This window comes from Neophocaena asiaeorientalis, unplaced genomic scaffold, assembly GCF_003031525.2.
Source record: "Neophocaena asiaeorientalis asiaeorientalis breed wild unplaced genomic scaffold, Neophocaena_asiaeorientalis_V1.1 scaffold67, whole genome shotgun sequence".
NCBI lineage: Eukaryota > Metazoa > Chordata > Mammalia > Artiodactyla > Phocoenidae > Neophocaena > Neophocaena asiaeorientalis.
Genome location: NW_020173731.1, coordinates 2,244,811 through 2,271,035, shown reverse-complemented (window position 1 = coordinate 2,271,035; position 26,225 = coordinate 2,244,811). Strand labels below are relative to the sequence as shown.

At 36.9% G+C, this 26,225-nt stretch overlaps 1 pseudogene; it reads right to left on the bottom strand.

The window, feature by feature from the left end:
- Nucleotides 1-26,225, bottom strand: part of LOC112403433 (microtubule-associated protein 1S-like) — a 48,534-nt pseudogene that overhangs the window by 7,888 nt on the left and 14,421 nt on the right.

Below are 26,225 nucleotides of genomic sequence, written 5' to 3'. Positions count from 1 at the left end.
AACAATGCACAAATGTTACTTTTCCAATTTCCAAATTTTCCAAGTTTATTTTCAGTGGGGTTTCTGTTTCTGTTGTTCCCTCTTTTTTATTTTTTGCTTTTTATTTTTTCAATTTTACTTATTTTTAAAAATGTATTTATTTTTGACTGTGTTGGGTCTTTTACTGTTGTGCATGGGCTTTCTCTAGTTGCTGCGAGCTGGGGCTACTCTTTGTTGCAGTGTGCAGGCTTCTTATTGTGGTAAGCCTTTGTATTCTTATATGTCTTCAATAGATTTATTCCTAGGTCTTTGATATTTAAAATTTTCATTTAAAAACTAAACTTACAATTTTAAAGAAGTTAAACTTCATTTTAAATAGTTCATTACTAATATATAGAAATACCACTGAAGAAATTTGTACAAGATTAGTGCTATTTCTGTCTTAAACATTTGGGGTAATTTATGAACAAAGCTTTCTGGGCTGAAAAATTTCTTTATGGAAGGTTTTAAGTTATGGATTCAACTTCATTAATAGATATAAAATTCAGGATTTAAATTTCTTCTTATGTTAATTTTATTTATTGTGTTTTGCAATAAATGTGTCCATTTTATCTTAATTGTCAAATTTATTGGCAAGATGTTGTTCAAATATCTTTAATTTCTAAAGTTTCTATAGGATCCATAGTGAGTTAACCTTTTTCCATTTCTGATATTGGTAATCTATACTTTTTCTCTTTTTTTAAACAATTTTTCTAAGATTTATAATTTCAACTCTTTGAATTTTGTTGAAATTTGTTTTACAGACACTTGAAAAATGATGCATATCCTGCAGTTTTCAGTACGGTGGTCCATGTGTGTCACTTAAGCCAAGTTTTAAAATTTAGTTATTTAAATCTTAACTTTCCTATATTCATCTGACCTTTTTTTTCTTTTTTTTGTGGGGGGGGTCTATACATTCGTTACTGAAAAAAAGTGTGTTAAATCTCCAAATCTAATAGATTTGTATATTTCTATTTTTCTTCTTAGCTCTATGTCAGAGAGAGAGACAGGAAGACAGAGGGAGACAGAGAGAAAAGCAGAGTAATAGAGAGAGAGAGAGGGTGAGAAGGAGGAGAAGGAGAAGATTCTTTGACATAAATCATAACAATAATTTTTTGGATCTGTTACCAAAGACAAAGGAAACAAAAGCAAAAATAAAGAAATGTGACCTAATTAAATGTAAAAGCTTTAGTGCAACAAAGGAAACCATTGAAAAAACAAAAAGACAACCTACTTAATGGGATCAGTTCTAAGAGGGAAGTTTATAGCAATATAATCCTACCTCAAGAAACAACAAACATCTCAAATAAACAATCTAACATTACACCTGAAGGAACTAAAGAAAGAAGAACAAACAAGACCCAAAGTTAGTAGAAGGAAAGAAATCATAAAGCTCAGGGCAGAAATAAATGAAATAGAAACAAAGAAAGCAATAGCAAAGATCAATAAAACTAAAAGCTGGTTCTTTGAGAAGATAAACAAAGATAAACCATTAGCCAGACTCATCAAGAAAAAGAGAGGACTCAAATCAATAAAATTAGAAATGAAAAAGGAGAAGTTAAAACAGACACCGCAGATATCAATAAAGTTAGAAATGAAAAAGGAGTAGTTAAAACAGACACTGCAGAAAGCATCCTAAGAGACTACTACAAGCAACTCTATGCCAATAAAATGGACAACCTGGAAGAAATGGACAAATTCTTAGAAAAGTATAACCTTCCAGGTCTGAACCAGGAAGAAATAGAAAATATGAACAGACCAATCACAAGTAATGAAACTGAAACTGGGATTAAAAATCTTCCAACAAACAAAAGGCCAGGACCAGATGGCTTCACAGGTGAATTCTATCAAACATTTAGAGAAGAGCTAACACCCAACCTTCTCAAACTCTTCCAAAAAATTGCAGAGTAAGGAACACTCCCAAACTCATTCTATGAGGCCACCATCACCTTGATACCAAAACCAGACAAAGATACTAGAAAAAAAGAAAATTACAGACCAATATCACTGATGAATATAGATGCAAAAATTCTCAACAAAATATTAGCAAACAGAATCCAACAACACATTTAAAGGATCATACACCATGATCAAATGGGATTTATCCCAGGGATTCAAGGATTCTTCAACATACACAAATCAATCAATGTGTTACACCGTATTAACAAATTGAAGAAGAAAAACCATATGATCATCTAAAGAGATGCAGAAAAAGCTTTTGACAAAATTCAACACCCATTTATGATAAAAAACTCTCCAGAAAGTGGGCATAGAGGGAACCTACCTCAACATAATAAAGGCCATATACAACAAACCCACAGCAAACATCATTCTCAATGGTGAAAAAAGCATTTCCTCTAAGATTAGGAACAAGACAAGGATGTCCACGCTCACTGCTATATTCAAGATAGTTTGGAAGTCATAGGCATGGAAATCAGAGAAGAAAAAGAAATAAAAGGAATACAAACTGGAAAAGAAGTAAAACTGGCACTGTTTGCAGATGACATGATATTATACATAGAGAATCCTAAAGATGCCACCAGAAAACTACTAGAGCTAATCAATGAATTTGGTAAAGTTGCAGGACACAAAATTAATGCACAGAAATCTCTTGCATTCCTATACACTAATGATAAAAAATCTGAAAGAGAAATTAAGGAAACACTCCCATTTACCACTGCAACAAAAAGAATAAAATATCTAGGAATAAACCTACCTAAGGAGACAAAAGACCTGTATGCAGAAAACTATAAGACACTGATGTAAGAAGTTAAAGATGATACAATCAGATGGAGCGATATACCATGTTCTTGGATTGGAAGAATCAACATTGTGAAAATGACTCTACTACCCAAAGCAATCTACAGATTCAGTGCAATCCCTATCAAATTACCAATGACATTGTTTACAAAACTAGAATAAAAAATCTTAAAATTTGTATGGAGACACATAAGACCCTGAATAGCCAAAGCGTTCCTGAGGGAAAACAACGGAGCTGGAGGAATCAGGCTCCCTGACTTCAGACTATACTACAAAGCTACAGTAATCAAGACAATATGGTACTGGCACAAAAAAAGACATGTAGATCGATAGAACAGGATAGAAAGCCCAGAGGTAAACCCACACACCTATGGTCAACTAATCTATGACAAAGGAGGCAAGGATATACAATGGAGAAAAGACAGTCTCTTCAGTAAATGCTGCTGGGAAAACTGGACAGCTACACGTAAAAGAATGAAATTAGAACACTCTCTAACACCATACACAAAAATAAACTCAAAATGGTTTAGAGACCTAAATGTAAGCCCAGACACTATAAAACTCTTAGAGGAAAACATAGGAAGAAAACTCTTTGACATAAATCACAGCAAGATCTTTTTTGATCCACCTCCTAGAGTAATGGAAATAAAAACAAAAATAAACAAATGGGACCTAATGAAACTTGATAGCCTTTGCACTGCAAAGAAAACTACAAACAAGATGAAAAGCAGCCTTCAGAATGGGAGAAAATATTTGCAAATAAATCAACAGACAAAGGATTAATCTCCAAAATATATAAACAGCTCATGCAGCTCAATATTAAAAAACAATCAACCCAATCCAAAAATGAGCAGAAAACCTAAATAGACATTTCTCCGAAGAAGACATACAGATGGCCAAGAAGCACATGAAAAGCTGCTCAACATCACTGAAATGCAAATCAAAACTACAATGAGGTATCACCTCACACCAGTTAGAACGGGCATCCTCAGAAAATATACAAACAACAAATGCTGGAGAGGGTGTGGAGAAAAGGGAACCCTCTTGTGCTGTTGGTGGGAATGTAAATTGATACAGCCTCTATGGAGAACAGTATGGAGGTTCCTTAAAAAACTAAAAATAGAACTACCATATGACCCAGCAATCCCACTACTGGGCATATACCCAGAGAAAACCATAATTCAAAAAGACACATGTACCCCAATGTTCATTGCAGCACTATTTACAATAGCCAGGTCATGGAAGCAACCTAAATGCCCATCGACAGACAAGTGGTTAAAGAAGATGTGGTACATATATACAATGGAATATTACTCAGCCATAAAAAGGATCAAAATTGGGTCATTTGTAGAGACATGGATGGATTTAGAGACTGTCATACAGAGTGAAGTAAGTCAGAAAGAGAAAAACAAATATTGTATATTAACACATGTATGTGGAACCTAGAAAAATGGTACAGATGAACCGGTTTGCAGGGCAGAAATTAAGACACAGATGTAGAGAACAAACATATGGACACCAAAGGGGGAAAGTGGTGGGGAGGGGGTGATGGTGTGATGAATTGGGATATTGGGATTGACATATATACACTAATATGTTTAAAATGGATAACTAATAAGAGCCTGCTGTATAAAAAAATAAATAAAATTCAAACAAAAACACTTCAATATTGTTAAAATCAAGTAATCTACATATTTGGTTTTTTATTGTATCACACATAGAAGTTATGAAATATCAATGGTTGTGGAATCAGAGTATCTAATTTTTATATAAATGTAAGTATAAATAATTTTCTGTTTGTTTATTGTATTACCTTGTTAAATAGAAAAATATAATTTCTTAAATACACTGATACATGTTAGTTGAATATTTTCTAATATGAAAATCATAAAAGCAAACCAAGTGATAGGTCACAAAATCTCTGCCTTAAATTTTCCATAACTTGTTTAGGGTGACAAGCACTGTTTACAAAATTTTAAAAAAGAAGTGAAATCTTCTATCGCTTATAATTTTCTTGGGGAAGGAAAAAAACATTTGCATATGAAAGTATCTCGAGCAAGACTTAAAAGCAACTTAAAATGCAGTAGAAATTAACATATTGCAGTTGAAATAGAAACACAATTAAGAAGATTGAGTAATAATTAACATTTTTATAGATTACACAGCACTTTCACCTGTACTATCTCATCTGATCCTGGCAACCACCCTCAGAGCAAGGTATTATCTTCCACACTATCATTGACAGAGTCAGCCAGTAGAGAGACCTGGGCTGAAACACAGGTCTTCTCATACATTCATCCTATCTCCCAAAAGTAATGACAACTTACCAATGGTGGGCTTTAGCTATGACAGGAGACACATTACAAAGAATAAGACTCAAGTAGACACTGCTCTCCTGGAGCTTATGAATCATGAGGGAGGCAGACAATAAATCAATGGTCACAATACATAGTGATAAAATCTGTGATGGTGGCAGTGTGAGGTCATATGAGAAATGAAGGGGACCTAAATCAGATCTGGAAGACAGATGATCAGGGAAGTCTATTCTATAGAAAGAAGCCTCTAAGAAAGATGAAATAAAACCCAGAGCTGGGAAAGTACAGCCTGTCTGATGGGCTGAAAGGAGACCCTCGTGGCTGGAATATAGATGTAGGGCCCCCCGGCCATGATGAGGCTGGACATTTCAAAATCGGTATTGTTACTTTATACTATAGGGTTAATAAAAGAATACTACCAATTATTGTAAGTATTTAAGAGATTTATAGGAATACTAGTAAGTATATTAGATTGTATTAATGGATTGTAGTTCTCAAAGCAGATTTACTTAATTTCTAATTATAAGCTTATTGATAAAAATTCTAAAAGGACTGTTCTACTCAGATATTTTGGGGGCTCTGCAGAGATTAGCAGAGACTTAGTGGGTTCTTGATACATATTTGTGAGGTTGAATTATCAGAAATTATAACTGAGTGCCAGAAGTATAAGATGAAACATATCATGCACCCTAGGAGGGCCAGGTGAAGCTGAGAATTAGAACTGTAGGCAAGATTGGAGCATGTACCACATTTCTAGAATGCTGTCTCAATCAATCAAAAGGAAGTTAACCAAGAAAGCATCAGAACTCTAATTCCAGGAAGCAAGACTGCAGTTGTAAAAATTAAGAACAGACTAGTACACTTGGACCACACAGGAAGCCTGATGTTGAAACAGGAAGGCTTTCAGATCCTATGCCTCTTTATAGTGAAACTGCACGATCTCCAAAACACCTGGGTAAATCCTTTTGCGAGATCCCTTAGGATTCCAAGAGGAATCTGGCTTCTTCCAGTCAAGGGCTTGCACTTGCAATGCAGATCTTGTCTCTAAGCCACAAAATGTGCAAAGGCATTTTTGGCCATTTTCAGTCACATAGCCAGCCCAGAGAACTCTTCTGGGAAAAGTGCGTTCCTGGGAGCAAAATGGTCCCTTAATTGGGCAGCTGTGAGAATGCACTGGACTAGTGGGCCACTTTAACTAGGATCCCATCAAGGTTGCAAACTTGGAGTGAGCAAGCAGTGCCTTGTGGAAGGAGATAACTCTTCCTAAGACAGGGAAAGGACGGCATCAGTCAAGCCCATGTTATGAATCCTGTTCATTTACTTTACCTCATATTCTATCACCCCTTTCCATTGCTGAATAGTGCTCATTATGATGCTCCAGGTACATTCCAGGAAATTTTGTACCAAGCCTCTTCTATCGTCATCCTTGTAGCTCCTAGCCTGGGTGCAGATGTCACTGTCAATATTCATTTCATGCCATTCTAAAGGCTTACTTTAAACATTACTTCTGGAATTTATGAGTGAATTAACGTATTTCTTAGGTTTAGAAAGCCCAACTATTTGAACAAATACAATTTTGGATCTATAATTTCAGATCCTGAAGATTATTTTAATAAGTCAAAATAATAAATGTTTTCCAAAATTTTAATTCAACCTCGCACTCATGACTTGATAAAATCTTTCTCATTCACAGTCATGCAATATGTGCTTATATCTTCAAAGGAAGCAGGATAGTCCTAAAAAGGATAATAAGCTAAGGCAACTGCAGAGATATCGAAGGTTTGGTATCACCTTTTAATTCCCTCTGTATTGGCTTTCACACTGGGAAGGTTGTAAACAAACCATTATTCAAGTCGCTTAATATCATGAACCCAGATTGGTAAAAAACTGGTGAGTTGACTCGTCTATAACAACCTGTTGATTGACTTAATTGTTCCATTTTCCAATCCTGTTAAAACTCTTTTGGTGTCTATGTGAAGGTACTCAATGCATCTCCATTGGCAGATTACTATTCCTGGACATACGCTAATGTGACATGAAGAGCACCTTAGTCTAAATTCTCCAAGAGTGCTACATAATTTCATTCCTTAGACTTCCCCTATCTGATCATTCTAGTGCAGAAACAGCATGGAGTCAGATGGGTCAGATCTAAGCCCTGGCTCTGCCACTTTTCAGCAGATATTACTTCACCTCTAGGAGTTTCAGTTACTTCATCTATGAAGTAATAGTGATATCAAAGTACCTTGTAGAATACTGAGTGGATTAAATGAGATGTTTATGAATCCTCCAAAAACCTGTTTGGTACAAAATAGCGAGACAGTATATACTAATTTTTTCTGTCAATGGCTGGAATCTACAACCTAATATCTTCTCTTAATGCTTTCTCCACCTCCCTTGCCTTAAATAAAACAAACTCTCCCCAGAGCCATCACTCAAGTGCTTATTCTTCCTTGTTTCCATCTGGTCAGGTAAGAAGAGGCTATTTTTTTAAGAAGAGGCCATTTTCCCACCTGCTTACTAGCTCTTCCAGACCTTATTCTTCTACCCTCCCTTGAAGACCTTTCTTTCCATAACTTCTTCCTCTTCCCCTCTGTTGATTTATTTCCTTCACCTGTGGTCATATTCAAACATTTCTTATCTTAAAAAAATAGCTAAATAAATAAAAAGTGTTACCCTTGACTCTGTGCCCTTAATTACCATAACAATCCCTTCCTTGACGTAAAAGATAAGCATATTCCTCTTCCAGATCCTGTGCTAAGAGCTGAAAGTGAAATGAGTAAGTCAGAATTCTTGCCCTGAATTTGTTCATGGTCCTGGAAGTAATGTATCTCTATTATCATATTTAGTACATTGTATTTCCATTCTGTTTCCTCACTTGTAAACAGGAGATAATAAAATTGAGGTTTTGCTCATGCAAATCTGATATGGATCTGGTAGCCTTCCACAGATTGCATGCCTGGGGAAAAGAAAGCTTCAGGTCCTATGGGATGTTCTGAAGGACCTGGTCTGCCACTCACTTACATCACTTATGCCCACATCCAACAGACAGAACTAAGTCACAAGTCCCCAACCTAATGGAAAGTACAAGGAAGCCTGAAAATGCAGTTTTTATGTGTTCCCTGGAAGAGAAAACTGTGGTAAACATACACCGTTATCTCTGCTTAACATTAATATCGTCTTTTAAATTACTGTTTCTTTCAGGAGTATGTACTCTCTTAAGGGAAACGTACTCATCTTTACTAATTTTTTTTTTTTTTTTTTTGCTTCTCTACAGTACATGGCAAGCACTCAGTGAATGTTTGTTAAATGACTGACAGACTCATTGACTGAATGAATGAGTGACTTGAGAATGAATGAATGGTTGATTGTCTGAAGTCATTTGCTGATGGTTAAAACTAGAACACAATATCACAAATACTCCTATTGGGAGACAATTCCCCATGGGTCTTTCACGTTTCTATACATCTTACAAGTGAGTCACTGGCTACCCTTTTTTCTAGTCCATCTCAAGGATATTCACCTAACAATCAGCCTTATAAGATAGAGATAATGTCTCCCTCCAGAGCTCAGAGAAGTTTTGTTCACAGCCTTTTAAGACAGAGATGATGCTCTGAAACAAAGGGCAGGCATGACTACTCTTCAGTAAAATAAAGTAATGCCTAACTCCGGAGCAAAAGGGAAGCATGCTTACTGCCCTTTATAAAAGATTCAGGTGCTTAAGTGCCCAAAGCTCAGAATTCCTCTCCTATAATGCAACCCATTGTATGTGCAGGTGTCATTTGGCCCTATTCACATCACAATATGGGAATAGGGCCTCAGGAAAGCACCAAAATGCAGATACTCTGGCTACTGCTATTGCTGTGAGTAATAAATAGGCCTTCATCTTTGACCCCAGGAGTCTCATTTCTTCTGCCAGCATCCATGAAACTGTCAGACTAACTTGTTAGCTTACTGTAAGCAAAGGAAAATCTCAGACCCTTCACAGTTCTAGACAACTCCTTCCACTAGAAATTTGCATTGTTTTGTTTTATGTCCATTTTGCTTTTAGCTTGCCTTGTTTTGCATGACTTTTGTACATAAAGTTAAAAATCCAGCTCCTCCCCCCAAATGTTTTGCATATCTTTGCTTCCTTTGTCCTTGTTTTGCAGATAAATGTAAAAGCAGTTTCCTGCGTTTATTTACCAAAAAATATCCATTTTGTTACAAATGTAAAAAAAATTGTCATGCTGCAGACAATTATATATTTTTGAGGTCCAACAGAACTGTTGATGTCATTACTCCCCCTTGCTAAAGTTACAAAAGTTCCTGTTCACAAAAGGCATTAGCAGACATTGTGATTAGAATGATCTAACACACAGAGGGTCTGTTAACGCATGGGATGTTCCAAGCAGTTTGGAGTGTTTCAGCATGCCTTTCCGCCTCCCCTTTGCTCTCGTGAACACAGTCTTTGCTAGAGTGCAGGTGTGTTCCTGAGATGCTTGTCCTTGAAGGGAGCAAGCACTGTGCCAGAACCCAGCAGAAGCATTTTTCCAATTTCCCACAGGAAAAAGCGAATGGAATGGTAAATTGTTTGTGAAGCCAGATGAAAGCAATGCATTAATGCATGGATTTGTACCATTCTTTGTTCTCTTAGACGCCCACTAGTTTGTCTTGCTGCAAATGGCTCACTGGAGCCAAAAGAGAATGAATACAAATTTCTTAAGAATCAGATGAGTTTTCCATTGGCTGACATTGATGAATTCTCAGTCTCTAAAGAGTTCTTCACACTCAGTTCTTCAACATTGATTCTCTCAGAATCTTACAGAGTAAAATCTTTCTCTGTGGTCTTAATAAGAGTGGAAAGATTCAAGCTACTATCTGAGAGAGTGGAAGAGGGATGATGTTGTCCTCTCTAAACCACTGGTGAGCAAGACTAGAAGCACCGTGATTTACACTTCAGTAATTTGTTTGTAATAGAAAAACAATTTCCCTTTGATTAATGGAAGATTCTTAATGGATTCAGCTATTTATTAATTTCCAGCAAGGACAATGTTGTTTTCCTGAAAGAAATTAAATCAAAGCAGCCGTAAAAGCTAGGATTTGGGGAGTTCTAGAAAAAATTTTTCTCTTTTAATTTAAAATAAGAATTACACATCTATAATGTCCCGAAAGAGTCTCAGAAAGAAACAACTGCTGTAAGTCCCCTACATACGAATGAGTTCCATGCCGAGAGTGCGTTCGTAAATCCAATTTGTTCATAAATCCAACAAAGTTAGCCTAGGTACCCAACTAACACAATCGGCTATATAGCACTGTACTGTAATAGGTTTATAATATGTTTCACACAAATAATACATAAAAAAACAAACACAGAAAACATGTTTAATCTTACAGCACAGCACCTTGAAAAGCAGAGTAGTACAATACAACAGCTGGCATACAGGGGCTGGCATCGAGTGAACAGACCAGAAGAGTTACTGACTGGAGGAGGGAGAGGAGGTGGGAGGTAGTAGAGCTGAAGGATCGTCAGCAATGGGAGATGGAGGGCAAGCTGCCATTTCACTCACGCCTGGTTCTGGTTCCTTAATGGAATCAATTCTATCTACCCACTTGAAAAAATGATCCAGTGACATCTGGGTCATAGCTCTTTTTTCTTGTCATAGATGACACGATAGCACTGGATTGCATTCTGAACGGCTGCTGCCACCTTCATGTAAAGTTTAACGTTCGGGTCCTGTGACTCAAAAACTAACAGTGCCTCCTCAAATAAAGAAAATCCCCTTGCTATTTCCTGCGATGTGATCTCTTCGGTTCCTCAGTTACTTCTTCTTCCTCTTGTCTCTCTTTGTCCTTTCTCTGGGCCTCCGATTCCATCAGGTCTTCATTAGTAAGCTCCTCCTTGTGCTGCACGGCAAGTTTCATCGTTATCGCTTGACTCTTCTTAGCAGTACCATCTACATCACTGCTGATTTTACGCTTGCTTCTAAACATCCTGGGCTTGAAATAAAGATACTTTACTACTGTACTCTGTACAGGACTGTACAGTAAAGTACACATAAGCACAACCACTTGTAGAGGATGCACGCACATGACCGTGCACGCCAGACATGTGAACTAACTTATGTAATTGGACATGCGAATGCACGTTTGCATCTTTGAAAGTCCTCAACTTGAAGGTTCGTACGTAGGGGACTTACTACAGTTTAATTTTTCATGGATTAGGTTTCTTAACACGGTATAAAAAATCATGTTTCTATCAACAGCTTTTGATGCTCAAGGCACCATAAGACGAAAAAGAAGTTTATAAAACACAAATAATAAGGGATTTATCTTATAGGGCTTTATCTCTGAATTTACACTTTTAAAACTGATGAAAAGTAACAGATATCCAGTACATATAAGCATATTGATTGTCCACAGCACGAACCCATCACAAGCTGTACTACTGTCTCCGTCAGGTTCTTGCTCTGTGGTTTGGCCCAGGCTACCAGCAAGTCTGTCTAGTTCCTTACTTAGTGCTAGAAGACAATCATATTTTTATGTTACTCAAGCGTGAGACTCAGTAAATAATTGTAAAATTGTGTTAAGATGTCTAAGCAAAATTCTTCCACTGCTTCTGGCACAGTGCTTTGTCCCCTTCAAGGATGACCACCTAGGGAACACACCTGCACTCTAGCAAAGATTGTGTTCACCAGAACAAAGGGGAGGTAGAAAGATATTCTGAAACATTCCAAACTGCTTGGAATATGCCATGTATTAACAGATCCTCTTGTGTATCGGATCATTCTCATCACAATGTCTGCCAATGCCTTTTGCAAACAGGAACCTCATATAAAATCAAAACGAGATCAATGAACGGTCCTTTCCACTCTCCTGTTGTACAAATGCGCTCTTTGCGAACTGACTGGAAAAAGGGCGTTAGTATGTGGTGAGGGGTGGGTGGGGACGAGGAAAATGAGGTCTTCTCAGATGTTCTACTCAGGTCCAGAAGATACAGATGACTACTTACTGGTTGTTTTTTAGAGCTATCACTCAATACAAGTTATTTTGGGGTTTTCATTTATTTGCTTATATAACTAATACACATTTATTGTAGAATGACTAAAACACCTAGAAAAGCAAAAATACCTAGCACCCCCTGAAATCATTTGATTATCCTACCAACATAGATGGCTACAATTGTATGTTGGCATAATAAGAGTGTCCTAGTCAGTTTGGGCTGCTGTAACAGAATACATACCATAGACTGGGTAGGTAATAAACAACAGAAATTGATTTGTTACAGTTCTGGAGGTTGGAAGTCTAAGATTTGGATGCCAGTATAGTTGGGTTCTAGTGAGTGTCCTCTTCTAGGTTGCAGAAGGCCACTTCTCATCGTATATTTACATGACAGAAGGAGCAAGGGAGCTCTCTGGAGTTTCTTTGTAAGGGCACTAATCCCATTCAGGAAGGCTCCACCCTCATAAACTAATCACCTTCCAAAGCCCTCACCTCTTAGTACCATCACATTGGTCATTAGGCTTCAGTTATGAATTTTGGAGGTATACATTCAGTCCCTAGTAAAGAGTAATCAAGTCTTTAAGTGGTTACAGAGTATCTACAGCTGCATACTCTAGAAAATTCCAGGCCCCATCTACAAACACACCTTCCTACTTATACACGCCTCTGATTTTCCTTTCCCCTTTTCTTTGCTCAATCCCTCAGGAACAAAGGGGAGGGATGCCAAGGAAATATTGTCCTGATGACTATCTAGGGAGAGTCACTCTCACTGTCATTCTTACTGTAGCCCCACTGGCTCAGAAGTCTGCCCTTCACCATGGATCCAACCCGGAGATGAGAGGACCAGGCTCTTCCTATATGGTTAAGTGAATGGACATTCCCCTGTCACTTTTATAAATTCAAGATTTCCCTCTGCCCAGAGATTTGGTAGAATAGAAGCTCACCATATATGGATGAATGAAATTCAAGAATTTGCTTTCTGCCTAAAATTCCCTCCTATTAACTGTGGACAGACTGGTACATACCAAGTGATAAACCAACCACTGTGTCCCACAGCCAGTTTGGCTCAGAGCAGATGGTGGTGCCAGACATGAGAGATGAATAGGTTGAACTAACCTCCTCTGGCCTTTGAGTTATATTCAAGTGAAGCTTGTCTTCCCATCATAATTCTTATTCAATGCCAGGGGTATGGGCCTGATTCTAAAATATCAGCTCTGTGAGCCCCACCCTTGCTACCCTTTCAACACTCTCATTTCTCACTTCCTACTCCTTCAGGGGACTTTTTTTTTCAGTTTGAATAACTGAATCAGGAATTTCTGTCTAGCATGCAAAGCCAAGAAATCAATTTGGTTTAGGACAAGCTGAGCTAGAGTCTGCACCACTTTTCACTGCCACACTGTGGCTCTGCATTTTCCATCAAACCACACACGACAATGGATTTACCTGTTTTAAAAAATGCTTCCTGGCCAGGCAGCCAAACTTTCAGTGTCACTGACCTCTGACCAAAGACCTGCACCCCTTTCCTCTTTGCTTCTGTCTTCTTGGTTTCCTCTTCAGTCCCAGAAAACCTCTCTAGTGAAGGTGACTTGTTTTGATTTTATCCGTACAAAGCGGCAGTAGCAAAGGTAATGCCTTGTCCTTCCCCACCTCATCATAAGCTTTTCCTTGGAGCAGTTCCTGTTATATTGGCAAAGTTACTATACCAGGAAGTCGGAGTCCTGGACTGAGCCATCTGTCACTTTGGTGCCAGAGTCACTGCAGGAGCATTGCACTGTTTTCTTCTACTGACACTGATAGCAAGGTGGTTATCCTCTATGCTTGAGTATTATTTTAAGAAAAATGCATTACAACCTAAAAATCCTACTTATAGAACGTGGTCTCCTCTTTAGAAAAGGTGTGATCTGTTTTTTTTGATGCCTCCAATAACGTATGTATCCACCAACATGTCTATTCCTACAACGATAGGTCTGAATTAGTTACATTTGTACATCACGATCTTAAAAATGATCATTAAAACCAGTGGAATTCTCAGGCTGTTTAAATAGAGTTCCAAACTGTAGCTGTTTCACATAAATACTGAAACAGGTTTGGAAACAGACAAGCCCAGATTCAGATATTAGCTCTGCCACTTATTAGTTCTTAGACCTTGGGCAAGTTTCAGATTCAATTCCCACATCTGTAAAATGGAGACTAGGAAAACCACCATAGTGAACAAGCAGTAAGTCCTACTGTATCCCAAGAACTATGCTTAGTGTTTTATAGCCATTATATCATTTAATCCTCACAGCAAGCCTGTGACTCAGACAGTTATTATACCCATTTTACAAAGGTGAACACTGAGGCTTTGGGTGTCCTCATTGTGTTGATGTGGGGATGAGCTGAGGGGAACCATGTGAAGGGCTTCACACACTGGCAAGTTATTGCTGCTGTTGCTGTTGTCATCATCGTTATTGATCCCCTTCTCAAAGATGTCCTTTAAATACTTTAGTCCAACTGTATACTCACTTCTTGGAACACACCTTTGTTGTTTGTCAAAGTCTTTTCCTTCCTCTCTCACAGCCAACACTCTATAAGATTTTTTCATTTCCCTTTCTTTCTACTTTCCTTAACTTGTTGGAAGTGAGATGATCAAGGTCTGTGGAGCAAAAATTGTAACTTGTATTCTTCAGTTTCTTAAAGTAAAAGGCACCTTCTCTATTAATTGAACATATGGTGAATAAACACTTAAGCTGATGTGTTTTATGTTTTTAGATTTATGGATCCACCAGATAAGCCTCCACTTAGGCAACCGTTGGAGTCCCCTTGAGTTTTATTATTTATTTTCTGATTACCAAAATTATACAAAATTCAAACATTACAGAAGTAATTAATTTTAAAAAGGAAAGTCCTCCTCACCAAAAATCCACCTTCAGAGATGACCACTGTTAAAAGAATGTAACATATTGTATCCCTCCATCTTTTTTTTCTTTTATTTACTCACAAATATACAGGTATAAATGTACCTCATTGTTTTCAACAACTGTTTAGTATTCTGTTTTGTGAATATACCTAATGATTCATGTAATTCTCATAATTTGCCTCTTAGGAAGTCAAGCATCTCTGGAGTACGCGCGCGCACACACACACACACACACACAGATGAAATATCCCCTATAAACCTGTTTCTGCTGCTGGGGAAGTCTATTGTTATTTGTTATGAAAATACCGTATCTCTGGTTGTGTTCTATTCCAATGCAGGTACCCTGAGTACTCAGGTACCCTGAGTCAATAATTCATTAAATGATTAACACTTAGAGCTTGGCGCCTGGATAAATTGAGAGGAAGAGGACAGAAAATAAAAATGGAAGGTACAAAAGAAAAACCTTTGCCATTACAGTTGTTTTCTGAGTGGTTGTTTTCACTGGGCCCATACAGTTGCCTGGGGTCAGGGTGCAAGAGAATGACTACTAAGAGGCATAAGGCAACTTTTTGGGGTGATTGGAAGGGTGGTTATATGTGTAGTTACACGGTTGTCAAAACTTATATAACAGTATAAAATGAATGCAGTTTCTTGTATGTAAATTACACCTCAATAAAGTTCTGTTTAATGGTATGTGTTGTCTATTATTTTCTCAGGGGCTGCTTTATAACTTTTTTTACACAGATTTTTAAAATAACTTTAAATGTTTACTGATGACTTTTCTCCTAATCTGTAAATCTCTTTGCTGTTTCTATATAGCTCTCCACAATCAAATTTACATATAAAAATTATCTCTCTAACTGGTCACCTAATGATCAGTAGCTCTAATCCTTAGAATGTGTACTTAGGACTAACCTTCTCTCCCCACATCAGTCATAGGCATTAATATACTTATTATCTTTGCCAGTTAGGCAACATATACTATTTAAAAGAAGTGTGCAGTTTTCCCAGCACCACTTATAGAAAAGTTTCTGAAGAACCTAGGGGCAGGACAGGAATAGAGATGCAGATGTAAAGAATGGACTTGAGGACACAGGGAGGGGGAAGGGTAAGCTGGGACAAAGTGAGAGAGTGGCATGGACATATATTCACTACCAAATGTAAAACAGCTAGTGGGAAGCGGCCGCATGGCACAGGGAGATCAGCTCGGTGCTTTGTGACCACCTAGAGGGATGGGATAGGGAGGGTGGGAGGGAGATACAAGAGGGAGGAGATATGGGGATATATGTATATGTATAGCTGATTCACTTTGTTATACAGCAGAAACTAACACACCATTGTAAAGCAATTATACTCCAATAAAGATGTTAAAAAAATAAAATAAGTGTACATTTCTCTATTTGGTAGAGAAGTTGAATGTGTTTTTTCCTAAGCTTTCTGAATATTGAATCTGAACTTGGTGACCAGTCCCCCTGTAACTTTAATTGAGATTAACTTAAATTTATCAATTTATTCAGGAAGAATTGTCAACTTTTCAGTTTTAACATATTTAGGTTTCCTATCTAGGAAAATGGTCTCTCCTCTCAAGCTTTGTTTTATGTGACTCAGGACTTTTTCATTAGCTTTCTTGAGTATTTTCTTAAGTATTTCTTATTGATATTGTACTTGAGTTTTCTTTTTTTATACTTCTGAGTTGGTTTTCGCTGATAAGGAGAAAACTGTTGTTTTTATGATAGTATGTTTACTTTGTAATTATTGATTTTTTTCCATATCCTAGTTTTCAGTCACAATATCTGCAAATAATAATATACTTTTCATTTCCACCTCCAATATTTACAATTCTTATGCATTTTACTTGCTTATAACATTAGCTAGCATTTCCAAAATAATATTAAATAAAAGTCGTAATATCCTTGTCTCTGATTATACTGACAATCAATGCCTACTGTGTTTATCACTAAATAAATGTTGGCTATTGGTTTGGAGAATAGTTTCCTTACCAAAACAGCCAAATGGTTTACAAAGCCACTTTACCAGGAATTGATGTTTTAGAAATATCGTCAGCACTGAGACAAATAAAATAGCCCCCATGCTTAAACTGCTCCAGAGCCTTCTCATTATACTTGGAAGAAAATCCTAAATTCCTTACTATAGTCTGTAAGACCTGAAGTGTTCTTGTCATCGTCAAGCCCTTCAACCTTATCTCTCCCTCTGGCTCTGACTCATTAACTCTAGCCTTATTGTCTTTCTGTTCATAGAACATGCCAAGGTTGTTCTTAACTCAGGACCTTTGCACCTACTATTCTCTCTGCCTAAAGCAAATTACTTCCAGATTATTTCATACCTGAATGTTTCTTTTCATTTAGATTGTTTCTCAAATATCCTCTCCTTAGAAACATCCAGTATAAAGAAATTATCCAAAGCCTGGTCCCTATCTAACATATCTAGTTTTATTTAATTTACACTTGACACAATCTAATATTATCTTGTTTATTGAATACATGCATTATTTTTCTGTCCCAACAGCCTCCCAACTCATCCCAACTAGAATATAAGCTCCATGAGAATAGTCTAGTCCAGGGTTTGGCAAAAGTTTTGGAGAAAGGGCCAGACAGTAAATTTTGTATGCAGTATTATGGGCCCTATGGTGTGTATTGCAACTACTTACTCTGCCCTTATAGCATAAAAGAAACTATAGACAGCACATAAATGAATGGTCATGGCTGTGCTCAAATAAAACTTTATTTAACAAACAGGTGGTGTACAAATTTGTCCCATGTACCCATTTGGCCAACTCCTGTCTTGTCACTCTTGCTCTTTGCTTCATCCTCAATGCCTAGAAAAGTATCTGGCTCATAGCAGGTAATCAATAATATTTATGGGAAGCATGAATGGTTATCAAAAATTTATATTTTTATACAATTACTTAGTCTTGTAGAATCTGGTGTGTTTATCATTTTTATTTTTAACTAATTTTATTTTTAAAAATATAATTTTAATATTTTTCACTTAAAAATCTTTTATTCTGAAAATACATACTTTATATTTAATTTCAATCTGAGCTTTTTTAAATTCAAGTAGAGTTGATTTACAATATTATATTAGTTTCAGGTGTACAACATAATGATTTAATATTTTTATAGATTATACTCCAAAGTTTATTATAAAATATTGGCTATATTCCCTTTGCTGTGCAACATACCCGTGTAGCTTATTTATTTTATACATAGTAGTTTGTACCTTGTAATCCCCTACCTCTATTGGGAGCCCCCATAGGCCTGATGCAGCATCTGAGTAGGGAGAGGACAGCCATTGATGGTGCTCGAAGAGGCAGCAGATTGGGAGCAGTCCAGAACTATGACTGGAGCCAGCACCACACCAGTCTGCACCCCAACCCACGCTGAGCACCTACTCCAGCCCATCTTGCTCCAGCACTGCTCCCCTCTAGAGCGAGGGTCCTGGTGCTGGGAGTGAGGAGAGCACACATAGCCAACTCAGACCTGACCCTCAGGCTTATGCCACAGCAAGTTGGGGACTGACTCTGCCCCCGTTAGGTTGGCTGCTGGTCATTGAACAGAAGAGAAGCCCTGGCTCACACCTGGCTCTGCCCTAGCCCCTCCATCTCCAGCCCCGCCTCATACCAAGGTGATAGCTGCCAGCACACCCTGGGGAAAGATGTAACTTGTGCTCACTTCAGATACAGTTCTCCCACCAAAGCCACTGGGCAGACTGTATAGGGATGCTCCCACACAAGGACACCTCTTCAAGACCGGGATGGGTAACTGTTTCATCTAATTTCATTGAGACAGAGAAAGTTAAGTAAAATGAGAAGGCAGAGGAATTTGTTTCAAAGGAAAGAACAAGGAAAATCAACCTGAAAAAACAACTAATGAAACAGAGGTAAATAATTTATCAAATAAACAGTTCAATCAAGGCTTTAAAAAAATAATGCTACTATGCAATGAAATTTTGATAAAAGCATTGTTTTTTTTTGTTTTTTTTTTTTGCATTACGCGGGCCTCTCAGTTGTGGCCTCTCCCATTGCGGAGCACAGGCTCTGGATGTGCAGGATCAGCGGCCATGGCCCACGGGCCCAGCCGCTCCGCGGCACGTGGGATCCTCCCGGACCGGGGCACGAACCCGCGTCCCCTGCATCGGCAGACGGACTCGCAACCACTGCGCCACCAGGGAAGCCCAAAAGCATTGTTTTAAAAGTGTTTAAGTGTCTATCAGTGTTTAGCTGTACAGAATTGTGCAAAATCACTGATGGAGTATTTTTGAAAGAAGAAAATAATAATTATTGTCAACTATAATAATTACAGCTTAAAATAGTTTATTGTGTTACACCCTCTACTAAGCAATTAACAAATCTATCATTTTATTATAATTTGTTAAAAGTTCCTAAGAAATAAAAATTAAACTCAATAAATGTATCCCAGTGCAGATTTCATATTTTTCAAGTAGGATGTCTTCTTTCAAGTATTACTCTCATAAATGTAGTTGAAAAGATCTCTACTCTCATAATTATTGAAGAACAAAAAATAAAACATAAATCAATATGAAAGTTAGCTGTCCTATTGCTACTATTTTGTAAAGATTAAATTTACTGAAATCAGCTAAGTGGTCATTTGACTGTATACAGATAGACACTGAGTATGCAGTTTGTAGATTATCCCGGTCCATTACTCCCTCCTTTTCTTCCTTTCTTTCTTCCTTCCCTCTCTCCTTCCTCCTTACCTCTCTTTCTCCCTCCTTCTTTCTGTCTGTCTCTCTCTCCTCCCCATCCATCTCTCTTATTTAGTTGCTGGAACTGATCAGAAGATATAAATCATGTGAAGATAATATCAGACATTTGTCAATACTTTGGTAGTCCTGACAAGACAGTTGGCAGGCAAAAGACCTAATAAAACCTTAAATAATATTTTATTTGTGTATATTCCCTTTATTTAATGTGCATTTCAATTATCTAAGCTGACTATATTCACAGTGAATGAATAAATGAGCTGGTATCTATTGCCAGAAGACAAGAAAAGTATGTAGTAGTGTAACAAACAAGTTTGAAAACAGTATATTTTGTTTAAAACAATTTTGCTTTACATTTTAATCCTGAAATTTATCAAGACAAAAAATACTGTTAGTAGACAAAGCTAACCTGGTCAACCTTCTTAATGTGACAAAGAAACAAGGGGTATGAGTCACATTATCTAGACCAGTTACTAAGGAAAATTTTTTTTAATTGTATGTTTTTTAAAATTTATTTATTTTATTTTTGGCTGCGTTGGGACTTCATGCTGTGTGCAGCTTTTCTCTAGTTGTGGCAAGTGGGGGCTACTCTTTGTTGCAGTGCATGGGCTTCTCATTGTGGTGACTTCTTTTTTTGCAGGGCACGGGCTCTAGGCACGCAGTCTCAGTAGTTGTAGCACACAGGCTCAGTAGTTGTGGCTCACAGGCTCTAGAGCGCAGGCTTAGTAGTTGTGGCTCATAGGCTTAGTTGCTCCGCAGCATGTGAGATCTTCCCAGACCAGGGTTCGAACCTGTGTCCCCTGCACTGACAGGTGGATTCTTAACCACTATGCCACTAGGGAAGCCCCAAAATTGTATGTTTAAAGTAATTAACTTAAGGACATGTTACAGTTTATTATACAGTATTCATATAAGTTTCACAAATTTTTACCTCTAAAATAATTCTTATACATTTATATATGACCAGCAATCCTAGTCCTAGTTACTTACTCAAGAAAAATGAAAACTTCTGCTTTCATACAAAAATGTGCATGGAAATACCCTGGTGGTCCAGTGGTTAGGACTCTGTCCTTCCACTGCTGGGGGCCCTGGTCAGGGAACTAAGATCCAGCAAGCCACATGGCATGGCCAAAAAAATAAATAAATAAAAATTTAATAATTAATTAATGAAATAAAATAAAATTTTAAATAAATAAATTTATTTTATTTATTTAAAATAAAAAAGAACTGAGAAAGGCCTATTCAACAAAAACTTTAAAAAAATGTGTATATAAATGTTTACAGTGGCTTTATTCAGAATCACAAAAAAACTAGAAACAACTGAAATGTTTTTCAACTGGTGAATGATGAATGGATAAACAACTGAGTTATATCCACAAAACAGGATACTGCTTAGCAATTAAAATGAGGAAATTGCTAATATACTCGACAACATAAATAAACTGCAGATGCATTCTTTTAAGTGAAAAAAGCCAGATTCAAAAGGTTAGATATTGTATGATACCATTTATGTGACAAAAATATAGGGACATACATTTAATGTAATCCCAATCAAAATTCTAGCACGTTATTTTGTGGATATCAACAAACTGATTCTAAAGCTTGTATGGAGAGGCAAAAAACCCAGAATAGACGACACATGCCAATGGAAAGAAGAACAAAGTTAGAGAACTGATACTATCAGACTTCAAGACTTATTATAATTCTACAGTAATCAAGACAGTATGGTGTTGGTGATAGAACAGAAAAATAAATCAATGGAACAGAATATAGAGCCCAGAAACAGACCCACATAAATATAGAAAACTGATCTTTGATGAAGGAGCAAAGGCAATAAAATGGAGCAAAGATAGTCTCTTTAACAAATGGTTTTGGAACAAGTAGACAGCCACGTGCAAAAATATGAATATAGACACAGAACTTACACCCTTTATAAAAATTCACTCAAAATGAATCACAGACCTAAATGTAAAATGCTGAGCTGTAAAACTCCTAGATGATAACATAGAAGAAAACTTAAATGACTTTGGATATGACCTTTAGGTGAACACCAAAGACACAATCCATGAAACAAATAATTGATAAGCTAGACTTCACTGAAATTAAAAACTTCTGCTCCACAAAAGACAATGTCAAGAGAATGATAGTTAAGACAAGCCACAATGGTAGAAAATATATGCAAAAGACACATAAGATAAAGGACTGTGATTCAAAATATACAAAGAACTCTTAAAACTCAACAGTAAGAGAACAAATACTTAATTGAAAAATTAGCTAAAGACCTTAACAGACACCTCACCAAAGAAGATATATAAATGGCAAATAAGCATATGAAAGATGCTCTACATCATATGTCACCAAGCAAATGCAAATTGAAACAACAATAAAATACCACTATATACCTATTAGAATGGCCAAAATCCAGAACACTGACAACACCATATGCTGGCAAAGATGTGGAGTAACAGGAACCCTCATTCATTGCTAGTGGGAATGCAAAGTGGAACAGTTGCTTTGGAAGACAGTCAGGCAATTTCCCACAAAACTAAGCATATTCTTAACCATTTGATTTAGCAATTCCTCTCCTTAGTAATTATCCAAAGAAGTTGCAAACTTATGTCCACAGAGAAACACAAATATGTGTGTGTGTGTGTGTGTGTGTGTGTGAACAGAAAACAGATGACTAGTTCTCAGGAGTTAGGATTGGGGAGATGATAATTACAAGAAGCAGAAGGAAATTTGAGGGTATGATGGAATTTTTTGATATCTTGATTGTGCTGGTGATTAAATGACTATATGCTTCTGTCAGACTCAGGGAACCATCACTAAAAAGGACTGACATATATACACTAATATGTATAAAATAGATAACTAATAAGAACCTGCTGCATAAAAAATTAAATTAAATTTTAAAAAGAGGGAATTCTGCATGTAAATTATACTCAATGAAACTGACTGAAAATAGAAATAATTAAGGTAATTTAAGTATGACAGATTTTTCATATATTATTTATAACTTTGAGAATTTTATTTTGATCATAAAACAAGAATCAAGAGAATATCAGGAGCTTACATTTGTTTAATCTTTGGTTTTAACTAATAAATGTCTGCAATTTCTAGACTGTGTAGCAACCAGTATAAAATATATTTTCTCTACCAATATAATGGCATAGAACTCAGAATATGGTCTATTTAGCTGAGTTCCGAGGAGTAAAATGAAAAAGTATTTCAAATGTCAATGAATGCTCATGTTCCCCTTTGTGTATCTGCATAACACTGCCCTCAGGTGTGCATGAGTTTCCTCAGTACTTCTGGTCCTGCATACAACTGACAGCAATTCTCCTCAGTAAAAACTTCCCCAGAGACAGTTTAGTGGAAAGAAAAGCCGAGGAAACTATTTTTAGCAGTGCAGGTTGATGATGCTTTTCCAATATCAAGCATTTTGGGAATTAATAATTCTAACCACAATTGTATACTTTGGCAAATATATATATAAGTATTATTATTATTATCACAGCCACTTGATATAATCACTTTGATTTACAGTTTTATCTTCCTATAGTTAAAATTGCTGCTTTTACGGGATTCGTCTCTTAAGTCATAGAGATTCAATATAAGACCAATTTAACACTGACTTATAATTTCACACTATCAAATGACTTTGGCGTCTAAACGTTGTGGAGCCATAGTACTTCCATGACATTTCTTTAGTCTTCTTTTTATTACTACTGGGTAGTCCTATTTCTGTTGCACTGAGAAAAGATGAAGTGCATTGATATCACATGTGGAATGCTTTAATTAAGCATATATTGGCTGTATTTTGAATTTCTTCTGATAACTCCAGGGAAAAGGGTTTTTGAATAAAATCATTGTGTGTTCAGAAAAATACAAAAAGCTGTGATTTTGAGATAATGTTTTAATTCAGTAAATATATTTGTCTTCATTAGCACATTTAAATTGTAATGTCTGACCAGTTGTCAGGTTTTTTTTTAAGGAACACCAAAGCCAACTATGTCTTAAATACATGACACCAAAGCCAACTTCATAAATGAGATGAACTAAGTATCTCTTAAATATAGAACCAATGCTTACAGATTGATGGGGCATATGACAGCAGAAAAAATGCCACATGGCTCATAGTAAGCAACCAGAGGACAAATGAGTTTACCAATTCATCAGACAAGAACTAGGTCAGTAGCCACTGATATTAATAGTAGCACAGGCCTGCCTTAGACTGAAAATATGCACAATGCTGTACCACATGAGTCCCTAAGCAGGTGTCTAAAAATGTAAAATATTGACCCTAAATCATGTTCAACAAGGGGTTTCAGTATAAATAGTAGTTTACCAAAGATCGTTTTAGCCCTCAGTTTTGCAGCATATTCACAGCTTTGCATGTTGATCTGCAATGGCTCCTAGAAATCCAGATTTTTGCTATCATAAACTGCTCTTGTGAACTGCTAAGAGTTGAAAGAAAGTTGCAAAGACAGTCATATGTTTATAATCTTAGTCCTATTTTATGTTTCCAGTCTCATACTGTGTGAGATAATAATTTAGGTCAATTTTTGTTAGCTGTTTCAATTTACCCACTAAGAGTTTATTTATGATGACAGTGAAGAAATGAAAACCCATTTTAGGGGTGTTTCATGTATCTCATTTTTTATGGTCACTCAGTAAAAAAAATTCTGAATCAGGAGATTCAGGATGCATGTTATAATGACAAAAAAAGTGACAAAAATAACTAGAAATAACCATTGGATTGACTGAAAAGGAAGTAAAGATTTAAAAAAAAATTTAGTAACATATTGGTTAATAAATATCAATATTTTAGAATCTACTGATTGAGACCTTTTTTTCTTTAAGCTACATCATAAATGTAGCTGATGGTGGTGTATCTTTTATTAAACAATAAAAAAAAGCTAAAAAGGATCATGGTGGGGTTATCTTGGAGGGCAATAAAGAATTGTTGATTTGTGTAAAAGGTAGCATGATTTACACTCTGACAAACTTAAAATAAAACAGCTTTTCCAAACTTTATCTAAGGTCAGGTTTTCAGGGTTAGAATTATGTGGTATACTATGATTTCCCAGCAAGGCCTAGCAGTTTATTCAAAACACAACACAGAAAGCATGAGGAAGGACTGCAAACCTTTCCACTAGGCAAAGATTTAAATAGGAGCCAAGCCCACATCATGATGGGTGAGGCATATCTCTCTATGGTCTTGGCAACCTCCAGTTACAATCTGGGCAAAGAATGACCCCTTCAGTGTCCACCTAGAAGCCGTAGCATTTCCCTTCCAGAAGAGGACAAGCAATGGGGAACCTAAAATGGAGGTCAAAAGAGAAACTTATCCTGTGAACTTGGCTTAGGGCAAGGCTCCAACTTACGTCTTGGATGCAGGAGCACTGAAAATAAAATAGAAATGTTGCATTTCTAGGGATTTGGGCAGTTAGAAGGGAGATTGACAGTTATCTGCAAAGTGGAGAGTAACAAACGGTGCCAATGGTGAGCTCCAGGCCAGCCTCTCTGTGGCAGTTAGTTAACTGGTAAGATTCAATAGACAGCATTTATTCTGTACCAACACTCATCTCTGATTCTATCTGGTAGATCGTCAAGGACATAATGATATAATGAGAAGAGCAGAGACTTTGTAGGCAGAAAACTTGAGTTCAAATTCTGGGTCTTCTACCTACAGACTATGACCAAAACTGCTGGCTATTCACCAAAATACTATTTCTTTTTCCTGGACACCCAGTAAGGTTGCATTTCCCAGCTTCTCTCAGTTAGTCACATCACATATGACTGGGTTCTAGCTAATATAATGACAACAAAAATGATGCTGATGTGATTTTGACAAAAACAAAGATGCTTAAGTGTTGTCTTAGAAGGCAATTAGGCATTTGCCAGGTGGTCTATTGTAGGGCATGTGCTGTGCACATACTCAAAAAATAAAAATGGAAGAACCCTCATGGTTCTCCCAAACTCTATCTTCTCATTCAAGAACAAACTGAGTACATGCTGCTAGTCCCTCTTTTCACCATGGAAAGAAAAGAGAGAAGGTTTTTAATGTACTAATTCATAACCTACAGGAGAGATTTTTACCCATTTTTAACTCACTGAAAGCACTCCTTGTTTGACACATGGGACAGAGTTAAAGAAGACCAGAATTTCAAACTCTCAAAGGAGTTTATGACTGCTGAGGTAGAGCCAGGTTCCAGAGCTCTCTGGTGATTAATTTGGGTACTTCAACAGAAAGTACCCAGTTGAACCAAGCAGTTCAACTCTTCGTCACCATGCCCACTCATGGGCAGAGGAGTGAGCCGCAGAGGTGTCTTCCTCAAGCAGGAAGCAGGGATAGGAGTAGACGACTCAGAGAAGCAAGATAGTCTCCTCAGTATCTGGCAACATCCACCATATTCAAAAGATCACACAGCCGAGTGCAAAAGCCAATGCCAAAACTATAAAAAACTAGCCTAAGCAAATGATTACAAACCAAGTCAATGATGTGTATC